General features: G+C 42.0%; 1 long non-coding RNA gene across 1 annotated transcript; it reads right to left on the minus strand.

The window, feature by feature from the left end:
* Positions 1-1,903: 1,903 nt before the first annotated feature.
* Positions 1,904-9,453, minus strand: LOC118942791. Its single transcript, XR_005038442.1, has 2 exons — positions 9,218-9,453; positions 1,904-2,495 (listed from the first exon to the last, which is right to left on the minus strand). It is a non-coding gene; the product is annotated as an uncharacterized LOC118942791 (long non-coding RNA).
* Between the last annotated feature and the right edge of the window lie 1,150 nt (positions 9,454-10,603).

The following is a 10,603-nucleotide window of genomic DNA, read 5'->3' on the forward strand; positions in this document are numbered from 1 at the left end:
AAGCTCAACGATACATTGCAATATCTCCATGGATGGAGGTCGATTGCAGGGATTTCAAATTCAAGCCTTTAAAAAAAATCAGGCAAATAAATAGCACTTCTGACATCTTGAAATATAATTTCAATTAAATTGTCTGAATTGAATACCCAGTTACAAATAAATTGTCCATTTACTAAATTGCTTAGTGTAAATACTACACTATTCATTAAAACAAGAGAGCCAAATGCAGGCAAAGCAACATAGGGACAATTTTCAAGGGTAGATGAATCTGGCAGGATTATCAAATCACTCATTCACTTACTCAAACTGATTCGCAGATGGGCAATTATTAGGACTTGTCATATACCGGAGGCAGTACTGCAGTGGTCACTAGCTGGCACAGCTGCAAAGTCATAACATTTGAATTTAAACCTAAACCTAACCACACTTCTAACCTTATGCCTAGCCTTAAACACGTTTTCATAAATGTTTACGACATAGCCAATTTGGACTTTTCAGCTGGCCCATCTAGCGGAAATTGCTCAGTTCTGCCTCCAGGGCAAGATTCATGACAGTAAATGTCAACCTGCTTCTGATTCCCTCTGCCTTGCTTGTGAAATGCAAAATATCAATTGTTACTCAGTTACAAATGACTCAGAATGACTCAAATGAGCTATGGCTTGCCAAGGTAATTTATAAATGTTTTCGACCACTATTGTGAATCGTTCATTGCCAAACTAAGTATGTTAACAATATGTTTTCTCCTTGCATAGAACGGAGCTACATCCTTGTAGTTAACGTGGGTCAGAATGTTAGGCAGGTGGTTGGAAACTGAGGCAGATGGGCAGAGCATGGAAGCTCTGGATTTGTGAGCTTCTCTTCCACGTCCAGCTGCACCAAGGGCCCTTGAATTATTACCGGGACCCCATTCATAATTAGCAGAAGCCTAGTGGGGCCTAACCCCCTTCTAACGATGCCTTTGTTGGTGGCTGATCTATTCACAACAAATGAGAGAAAACTTATGACTGTGAGAAGCGCTCCTGCATATTGAGGGCTAACGTGCCTTTAGGCACGATCTCAAGGAACAGTCAGAATTATCTCAATAATTTCCTCTTTGAGATGAGCGTTCACACAGAGGGGTGTTTGGGTGTGTGTACGTGTTTTAAGATTGCAGAACTTCAGAGATCTCAATTCCCACCGCCCAGAACATGTTTCTGCACAGCCATTTCATAGATAATTTGTTTTAAATGACTGCAATTCATATATTTAAAAAATATTGTTCTTTACAACTCAATGCTGAATTTCAACAAAAAACTTGTGAGTTCAAATCTTGAAATATCAACACTTAACAATTTTATAAAACATATAAAGATCCCTCAGCTCAGATGCATAACAAAACAATCGGTGGGGGCATTTTGCTGAAAAAGAAATCCCAGATGGTAGCTTTAAAGTAATTGTTACTGTCTCTGACGATACCACAAGGAACGTTGGCTTGGTGGGCCATCTCTTCCTGACCTATCGTGTCCAGGTGCATGCTGGGAGCACGGCCACAGATGGCCCGTGGTGCGCAACGTTACAGCACAGCTGTGGAAGCCACCTGAATTTGATTCCTCCGACTGTAGCCTAGCAACGGCAGGCCAAAACCAACACACAGAGTGCCGTTGTGGTGCAAGCGGCCGGATGGGCGCAATGGGCGCCTGGTTGCAGCTCACTGGTAGGTGACATTGAGCAAACGCTGGCGTGCTGCGATTAGAGTATCAGAGTCCCACAGCTTCTCCAGGAGGAAGTCGTACCAAATGTAAAATCCAAGTAAGAAGGAGCTGGCATGTTCCTCTAACACAAATGGATCTCAATATCCTAAGTGCCTCCATCTTACCTTTACTCACAGACATACAGTATAATGCACATATATGCACACAGTATATAGTTCATGAACACACTTTATGTACATATTAGTGATATACATTCAACAAAAGGTCATTAAAAACGATTAACAAAATAGGCCTAGTATTAATAAGAATGAAATACAGTATATGACCTATTATATGACTATATAAGACCCAGCTAATCAACACACTATAGTGATGGAATTGATAACTTCTTATTTTTGGTCTATTTAGCTACAGTAGTAATATCCACTGCAATTCCCCAGCCTCTCTCCTCTTACAGCCTACTGCAGTCGATCTTCCAACAGCTTCTGTTCAACTAAAACACCAAGCGCCTCCAGCCACTTTGATTCCTTCCCTGTACAGTTGTTCATCAGATCAGATCTGGCGCTGTTTGGCACAACCGGTCTCCCCATGGCCGTACCTTTCATCTTCCTCTGACTCTGGGGTGGGAGGACTGGCAGGGGGACGCGGCTTTCTGGAGATGTTACTTGGTGACGGGCCGTGTCCATCTGGTTTGTGTTGCACTGGGGCCAGATGAATGGCAGGCCACTACTTGCCATGCTTTTGAATCTCAGCGGCGGCTCTGTCCACTTTGATTCTCCGATAATTAAGGAGTCATCTGCCCAGCTGAGTTGGAGGAGCGAGGAGGAGGAGAGAAAGATAGGAAGTAAGAGAGGAGAGAGACATATGATTTGTGATTATAATAAATAAGCCAAAACATTCAAATATAATGCTGTCAGGAATATTATCTATTTCGATCAGTCAAATAAAAAGGGGGGGGGGGGCTTGTTCTCAACAACTATGTGGTTTCTCCTACAGTGCCGTGAGAAAGTATTCGGCCCCCTTGAACTTTGCGACCTTTTGCCACATTTCAGGCTTCAAACATAAAGATATAAAACTGTATTTTTTTGTGAAGAATCAACAACAAGTGGGACACAATCATGAAGTGGAACAACATTTATTGGATATTTCAAACTTTTTTAACAAATCAAAAACGGAAAAATTGGGCGTGCAAAATTATTCAGCCCCTTTACTTTCAGTGCAGCAAACTGTGTCCCACTTGTTGTTGATTCTTCACAAAAAAATACAGTTTTATATCTTAAAGTTTGAAGCCTGAAATGTGGCAAAAGGTCGCAAAGTTCAAGGGGGCCGAATACTTTCGCAAGGCACTGTACTTCTACTGGATATCAATAAGTACGGGTTTACATAGGGAAAGGGCAACTGGGATTGCTTAGGGATCGGACTCCCCTGCATGAGTTTATGCATACAAACATATGAGTGCACACACGTCACGTGCACGTGTGTACACACACACAGAGATGTGTATGTGTGTGTGGATGGGGTGGGGTGGGGGTAGTTAAGATTCCCAATATGTGTTCTGGGAATCAGAAAACACAACAGTGTCCTAACGCTCCCCTCCCCACCAGCCTCCTGAGTTCCTAACATATGTTATGAGACCTGATGAAACACAGCAACATACCCACTGAGCTCTCCAAACGTGGACATACAGTCGCTGGTGAAAGTCTACACAGCCCTTGCACAGTCATCACATTTTGCTGCCTTAAAATGAAACCTAAAGAAGAAATGTTTTCCTATCGATCTACACAACCTGCTCCACATTTTTTAAATAATAGAAAATGTTTCACAAAAAAACTAAACAAAAAAAGAGGATGTATTGATTGCTTGTGTCTTCACACCCCGAAATTGATACTTGGTGGCCATTACAGCTGTGAATAATTTTTAATAAGATTCTACCAACCTTGCACAAGTCTTCTGTCAACAAACAGTGCATTCAGAAAGTATTCAGGCCCCTTGACTTTCCACATTTTATTACGTGACAGCCATATTCTAAAATCGATTAAATATTATTTCCCCCTCATCAATCTACACACAATACCCCATAATGACAAAGCAAAAACATTTTTTTTTAAATTCTTTACAAATGTATTGAAAATAAAAAACAGAAATACCTTATTTACATAAGTATTCAGACCCTTTACTCAGTACTTTGTTGAAGCACATTTGGCAGCGATTACAGCCTTGCATCTTATTGGGTATGACACTACAAGCTTGACACACCTGTATTCAGGGAATTTCTCCCTGAATACAGGTGTGTATTCGGTTGGGTGGGGAGCGTCCCTGCACAGCTATTTTCAGGTCTCTCCAGAGATGTTCGATCGGGTTCAAGTCCGGGCTCTGGCTGGGCCACTAAAGGACATTCTGAGACTTGTACCAAAGCCACTACTGCATTGTCTTGACTGTGTGCTTACTGTCATTGTCCTGTTGGAAGGTGAACCTTCACCCCAGTCTGAGGTTCTGAGCTCTCTGGAGCAGGATTTCCTCAAGGATCTCTGTACTTTGCTCTGTTCATCTTTCCCTCGATCCTAACTAGTCTGCGAGCCCCTGCCGCTAAAAAACATCCCCACAGCATGATGCTGCCACCACTATGCTTCACCGTAGGGATGATGTCAGGTTTCCTTCAGACTTGACGCTTGGAAATCAGGCCAAAGTGTTCAATCTTAGTTTCATCAGACCAAAGAATCTTGTTTTTCATGGTCTGAGAGTCCTTTAGATGCCTTTTGGCAAACTCCAAGCAGGCTGCAATGTTCTTTTTACTGAGTAGTGGACTCTGTCTGGCCACTCTACCATAAAGGCCTGTTGCAGAGCGCTGCAGAGATGGTTGTCCTTCTGGAAGGTTCTTCCATCTCCACAGAGGAACTTTGGAGGCCTGTCAGAGTGACCATCGGGTTCTTGGTCACCTCCTTGACCAAGACCCTTCTCCCCCGATTGCTCTAGGAAGAGTCTTGGTGGTTCAAAACTTCTTCCATTTAAGAATGATGGAAGCCACTGTGTTGTTAGGGAGCGTCAATGCTGCAGAAATGTTTTGTAACCCTTCCCCAGATCTGTGCCTTGACACAATTCCTTTGACCTCATGGCTTGGCATTTTTGCTCTGACATACACTGTCAACTGTGGGACCATATATAGACAGGTGTGTGCCTTTCCAAATCATGTCCAATCAATTGAATTTACCACAGGTGGACTCACATCAAGTTATAGAAACATGATCAATGGAGGACGATCAATGGAAACAGGATGCACTTGAGCTCAATTTTGAGTCTCGTAGCAAAGGGTCTGAATACTTACGTAATTAAGGTATTTCTGTTTTTTATATATAATTGCAAACATTTCTAAAAACCTGTTTTCGCTTTGTCATTATGGGGTATTGTGTGTAGATTGATGACAATTTTTAAAAATGTTATCAATTTTAGATTAAGGCTGTAACCAGGGTTGGGTAGGTTACTTTCTAAATGTAATCCATTACAGTTACTAGCTACCTGTCCAAAAATTGTAATCAGTAACGTAACTTTTGGTTTACCCAAACTCAGTAACGGAATTTGAATACATTCTGTTACATTTAGATTTTTTTCCCCTTAAGAGGAACAAGACCAAAATGTATGTTACCAATTGAACAACATCTATTACAAGATAAATCCATGTTACAGTTTACATAGCTGGCCATATATGGATGTTAAATTTGACTTTATAGGTTGGTTATGTAGGCTTCTTCTAACCCATCGCTTTCTACTACACATAACTGATTAAATTATATCTTTACATTAAAAACCAAAGTCTATCAGAATTCCAGTCATTCCAATAAATGTTATACCCCTTGATCTGCCAAGTTGGTCAAATCTTATTCAAAATTATTCAAAGCTGTAATGGCTGCCAAATGTGCTTCCTCCAAGTGTTAACTCTGGGGTGTAAAGTTATACGCAATCAGACATTTTGTTGTATTATTCATTTGGAGAATGTTCAGTCATTTTCTTTCATTTTGAAGTAGGTTGTGTAGATCTGAAGGGAAAAAATCTAATAGAATTTTTTAAATTTAATTGTAAGGCAGAAAAAAATGGACATTGTGCAAGGGGTGTGTAGACTTTCACCAGGAACTGTACGTGTCTGATTTATTATCAACTTTCATCTTGTACGGTGTGACTTCATTTCATTCAATGCGTGAAATTGAAGTGTGAGTAGCACCTCATGCTGCACAGCAAGAAGCAGCACAGTTTATTTACCTCATCTTTGCAATTTTATCGTACATGCCCTTATGCCAGCTGTCAAGCAAATCCTGTCTGAATGACATTTTTTTTTAAACATAAACCTTAGACCATGAAATCCTGTTAACTGTATGATACTGTGAGTGAAGCACCAGGTCAAAGGGGGTTGAAGTATAACAGAGCTGGTTTGGTGAACCACGCTCACGTAATCAGTAACCTTGCCTGAGACCTGAAGACTTGCGTTAGCTCACCAAGCAAACGCCTAGGTTTTTAGCTCAGCGGGCTAACACAGTCCCAGGAGACCGGAGTCAAGCCCAGCCGGTCACATATATCTACACAGCCATGATGTGACCTGTTTTATCAGTGTGCAGCTGTTTTCATCTCTCTCCACTGTGCGTTAGTTTGTTCCAAGGTAGGCCTTTTATAATGCAGGCCTCACCACACATCTCCTTATTTTAATAGACTTATTGAAATATACTGTGGATCCCAGTAGATAGGACCTCTGACCATCATTATAATGCCTTCGTGGGCTGTATAGATCTGGCAATGTCCACAGGCTCGCCAAGACATCTGCCGTCCAACATGGCAACATGAATAGGAGGCGTTGGCTTGAGTTCAAGTACGAAAGAGTGAGACGGTCCCGTGCCTTTTGTTAGCGAGCAGCCTATTATCAGTATGTGTGTGTGTGTGTGTGTGTGTGTGTGTGTGTGTGTGTGTGTGTGTGTGTGTGTGTGTGTGTGTGTGTGTGTGTGTGTGTGTGTGTTTATGGTTGCCACTGCCTCTATGGCCTCAGAATGGAGGGTAATGAGATACAGTTGTTATCGTTGTCGTGGAGACCCCCTCTGTCTATGATCCTTCTGGACAGTGTTTGCTAGAAGACAGGAATGATGCAAGTATTCACATGGGGCCTCGTGTAAAAAAAACAAAAATCCCTGCAGTGGTTACACTTTACTTGAAGGGTACCTACTAAAGGACTTCATAACACATTCAATTAAGTGAGTTGTGAAATTTTGGTAAGTGCAAAAAAACATTTAGCTTTTAAGGATATCCAGAAATTAAATGTAGCATTACTTGACACACACACACCACAGAATTTGGCGCCAACGCTGATGTATTTACCAGCTAACGAAGCTAACCAAAGCCACTGGCCGGCAGGTCTGGAGGAGGCTTAAACATAGCCAGGATTCAGGATGGGTGCCAGGTCTTCTACCATTGACTATTGTGGCTACTTAATGAACCTACACAGAACTGACTGCTTCAATGTGCAGTGACAGATACGAGGTCCCTTGGATGATTGATTTATTTGCTGCACGTGGTTGTGATTTCCATAACATTACCTTCCCAAACCATGGGAAGTCGCACCAGTATGAAGACATTATGAAGCCCTCAATGTATGCCCACGCATGCATCTTTCTCTCTATAAAGAGCTGTGGTGAAATGTATTAAGATGATATAGTGTGCATATGCATAACTACAGAAGGATAACTAGGCATGGTGGACCCATTTGGACTTTGTTACCTTTTGACAGTACTCCCTGATAGGTCACTTTGGCCCCTTTGAAAAGACACCATTAGATACGATAGGAACTATGCTAGCAGGGGCGTAATGCTTTCAAACAACCATGAATCAAATCTTTGAATGTGTTGCACTAGGTAGGGACTATAAGAACTAAGATAGCCGGCAGAAAACAAAAACGGCAGTGGAGAAACATCCATATCTACATCTATCCATGAATCCAAGAACATTAAAAAACATCAGTGAAAATTACAGGCATCCATCTTGGCATACTGAAGCGGGTCCTGGCAGCCATCCCAGCATGCAGCAGCTAGGCCCTGTCTCTGTGATTGCGGCACCCTGTCTCCATCAGGAGATCACAAAGGTATTGGTGGGATTAAAAAATGGGCACTGCTGGCACATCCAGGCGGAAAAGGTTTTTCGGGGGGGGGGGGGCACTGCTCAATATGCGCTCCACCTGCGCCGCTCCAAGGCGCGCGCCAAGCACACGAGCTGGCAGGCTCTGCCAATCCCTAACTGATTGGAAGTTGCCATGGTGATATCAGGGAGGCTGGGGGATGAGGGAGATGGTAGCTGAGGGGGCGCAGGGTGTAAAAAATATCAACATGGTATTTTTTTAATTTAGAAAATTGGCAAAGGAAGTGTATTATATGAATCACCATTAATAATAAGTCACATATGGGACGGAACATAATTACGCTTTTTTGGCTCTACGTACGGGCGATAGGAACGGTGAGCTCCCCCCAAAAAGCTGATCTCATCAAAGACACTTAAGCTCTCCCGGTAGTCAGAGTGAAGATATGCGTAGATCTGATAATGGCCATTTAATGACGATATCTCTGAAGTTCATCGCTGAGCATAGAAAGAGGTGTTAAGAAGCCTTGAGCCATCGTTCATCAGAACTAGATCTGTATCCATCCGCCAGTCTGTTAATTATTAACTGAACCACCACTGGTGGATGGCAACCAAAAGAAATAGACCTTACATTTTTGCAGACACTCTTAACCATAGTGCCTTACAAGAGAAATTTGGGTCAAGTGCTTTTCTCAAGGACACATCAACAGCTTATTCACCTAGTCAACTCTGGGATTCGAACACAACAGCTTATTCACCTAGTCAACTCTGGGATTCGAACACAACAGCGTATTCACCTAGTCAACTCTGGGATTCGAACACAACAGCTTATTCACCTAGTCAACTCTGGGATTCGAACACAACAGCTTATTCACCTAGTCAACTCTGGGATTCGAACACAACAGCTTATTCACCTAGTCAACTCTGGGATTCGAACACAACAGCTTATTCACCTAGTCAACTCTGGGATTCGAACACAACAGCTTATTCACCTAGTCAACTCTGGGATTCGAACACAACAGCTTATTCACCTAGTCAACTCTGGGATTCGAACACAACAGCTTATTCACCTAGTCAACTCTGGGATTCGAACACAACAGCTTATTCACCTAGTCAACTCTAGGATTCGAACACAACAGCTTATTCACCTAGTCAACTCTGGGATTCGAACACAACAGCCTTTCGGTTACAACGCTCTTAACCACTAGGCTACCTGCTACCTTCTTGTCTGCTTGACAATCAGCAGCATATAATCTTCTCTCTGTCTCCAATACTCATGTTTATTCACAACCAAACCAGCCACTTTCCTTTCTCCTTCATTTGGTTATCGTGTTTTAGGTAAACAGATTCTCCCCTCTTTGGAGAGTGGGGCGATTCTGGGAGCCAGTGGAGGGAAAGAGACAGAGGGGAGCAGGAAATCTTACCCATAGCTTTTGATAACAAAATGGCCACCATCCAACTCTAGGCGAGAGCAGCACTTGGAGCTGCCAGGGGGCGCCGCTGCGAGTGATTCAGCTGGAATCCAATGCCCTCATCTGCATCAGAGTGAGGAAAATAATTAAAATAGTTTTCCAGGCATAAAGTCCTTTGGCTAGAAATACCTGGCCCCCTTTTTTCAAGTGTTAGGTTAGAAGTTCCCTTAGGATAGATTCTAGGTGTGATTGTGTACTTGGGGGATGAGTGTGTGGAGTGCTATGTGAGGAAAGATGTTTGATAGATTGCTTTTTGGGCAGAAGTTTACATACAACTGATGCTTCAAAGACAGACCATAAAACTAATGGCTCACACTGTTGATGAGTTTGGGTGAACAAAACCCAGCTAGCACATAATGTTCTGAGAACTATATGTTTCTTAAAGCTTGGTGGTCCTGTGGTTATTTTGCATACAACCTTCCCACAATGTTATGGGAATGGTGCGGATAGTTGCTTGGCTTTGGAACATTCTCTGCACATTTAGGGAACATGACATTATTTTCTTGGTATTTCATTACTGTAACAGAACATTTCCTAAAAGTTCAAACATGGTTACATTGAATTTACATTTAGGTAATGTCCTAGGAACGTTCTCCAACTGGTTTGACACTGGGAATGCTCTTAAATAGTTCAGAGAACATTAAGAAACAATTTTCTTCTGTGGGAATTTCAATACTTCAGCATAAGATTTCCTACAGATTCCTCATGGTTCTTTTTAAAGTCAGGTTCTCAAATTGTTCCTAGAACGTTAGGAAAACTTTCTGTAAAAAACTTTAGTTGCGTTCAGAGAACATTTCAATAATTATATTTAAAAACATATACATTCCATTCTCAGCATCAACAAAACTCTGTATCCTCTACCTTAATTGTGTTCAGATGTGTTAGCCACACCCACTAATTGGCCACATCTGCTCTTAATGAGTGCTTGTTTCCTTTGAAATGGGGTCTGTTTGAATAGACTAAAATGAACAGCTTTGTATGCTTAAAAAAACATGGCATGCTAGCTTCATCCTGGTGGCGAAGTGCACTAATTCCATTGCCTGATGACTCAAAGTGAATCATATCTCTGCCCTATGTTCACTACCTACTTCTGTCTGAGACTGCCATCATTGAAGTCATTTGTGGTGACGTCAAAATGAGGGGTGTTGTTCAAAACAAAGTCAGTGATTTAATCGTCTCTAACCAAGCAGAGTATCAAAGACACATTTTCAAGACGCTGCTTGACCCATGTGTGTTTTGTCTCTAGCCCAACCCATCGGGTTCTGGGACCAATCAGAATCGTTAGAAATGTGTTTGCATGAGTAATGCCTAAGGAAATGCATTTCCATGTCTCCTATC

This window comes from Oncorhynchus mykiss, chromosome 21, assembly GCF_013265735.2.
Source record: "Oncorhynchus mykiss isolate Arlee chromosome 21, USDA_OmykA_1.1, whole genome shotgun sequence".
Lineage (NCBI taxonomy): Eukaryota > Metazoa > Chordata > Actinopteri > Salmoniformes > Salmonidae > Oncorhynchus > Oncorhynchus mykiss.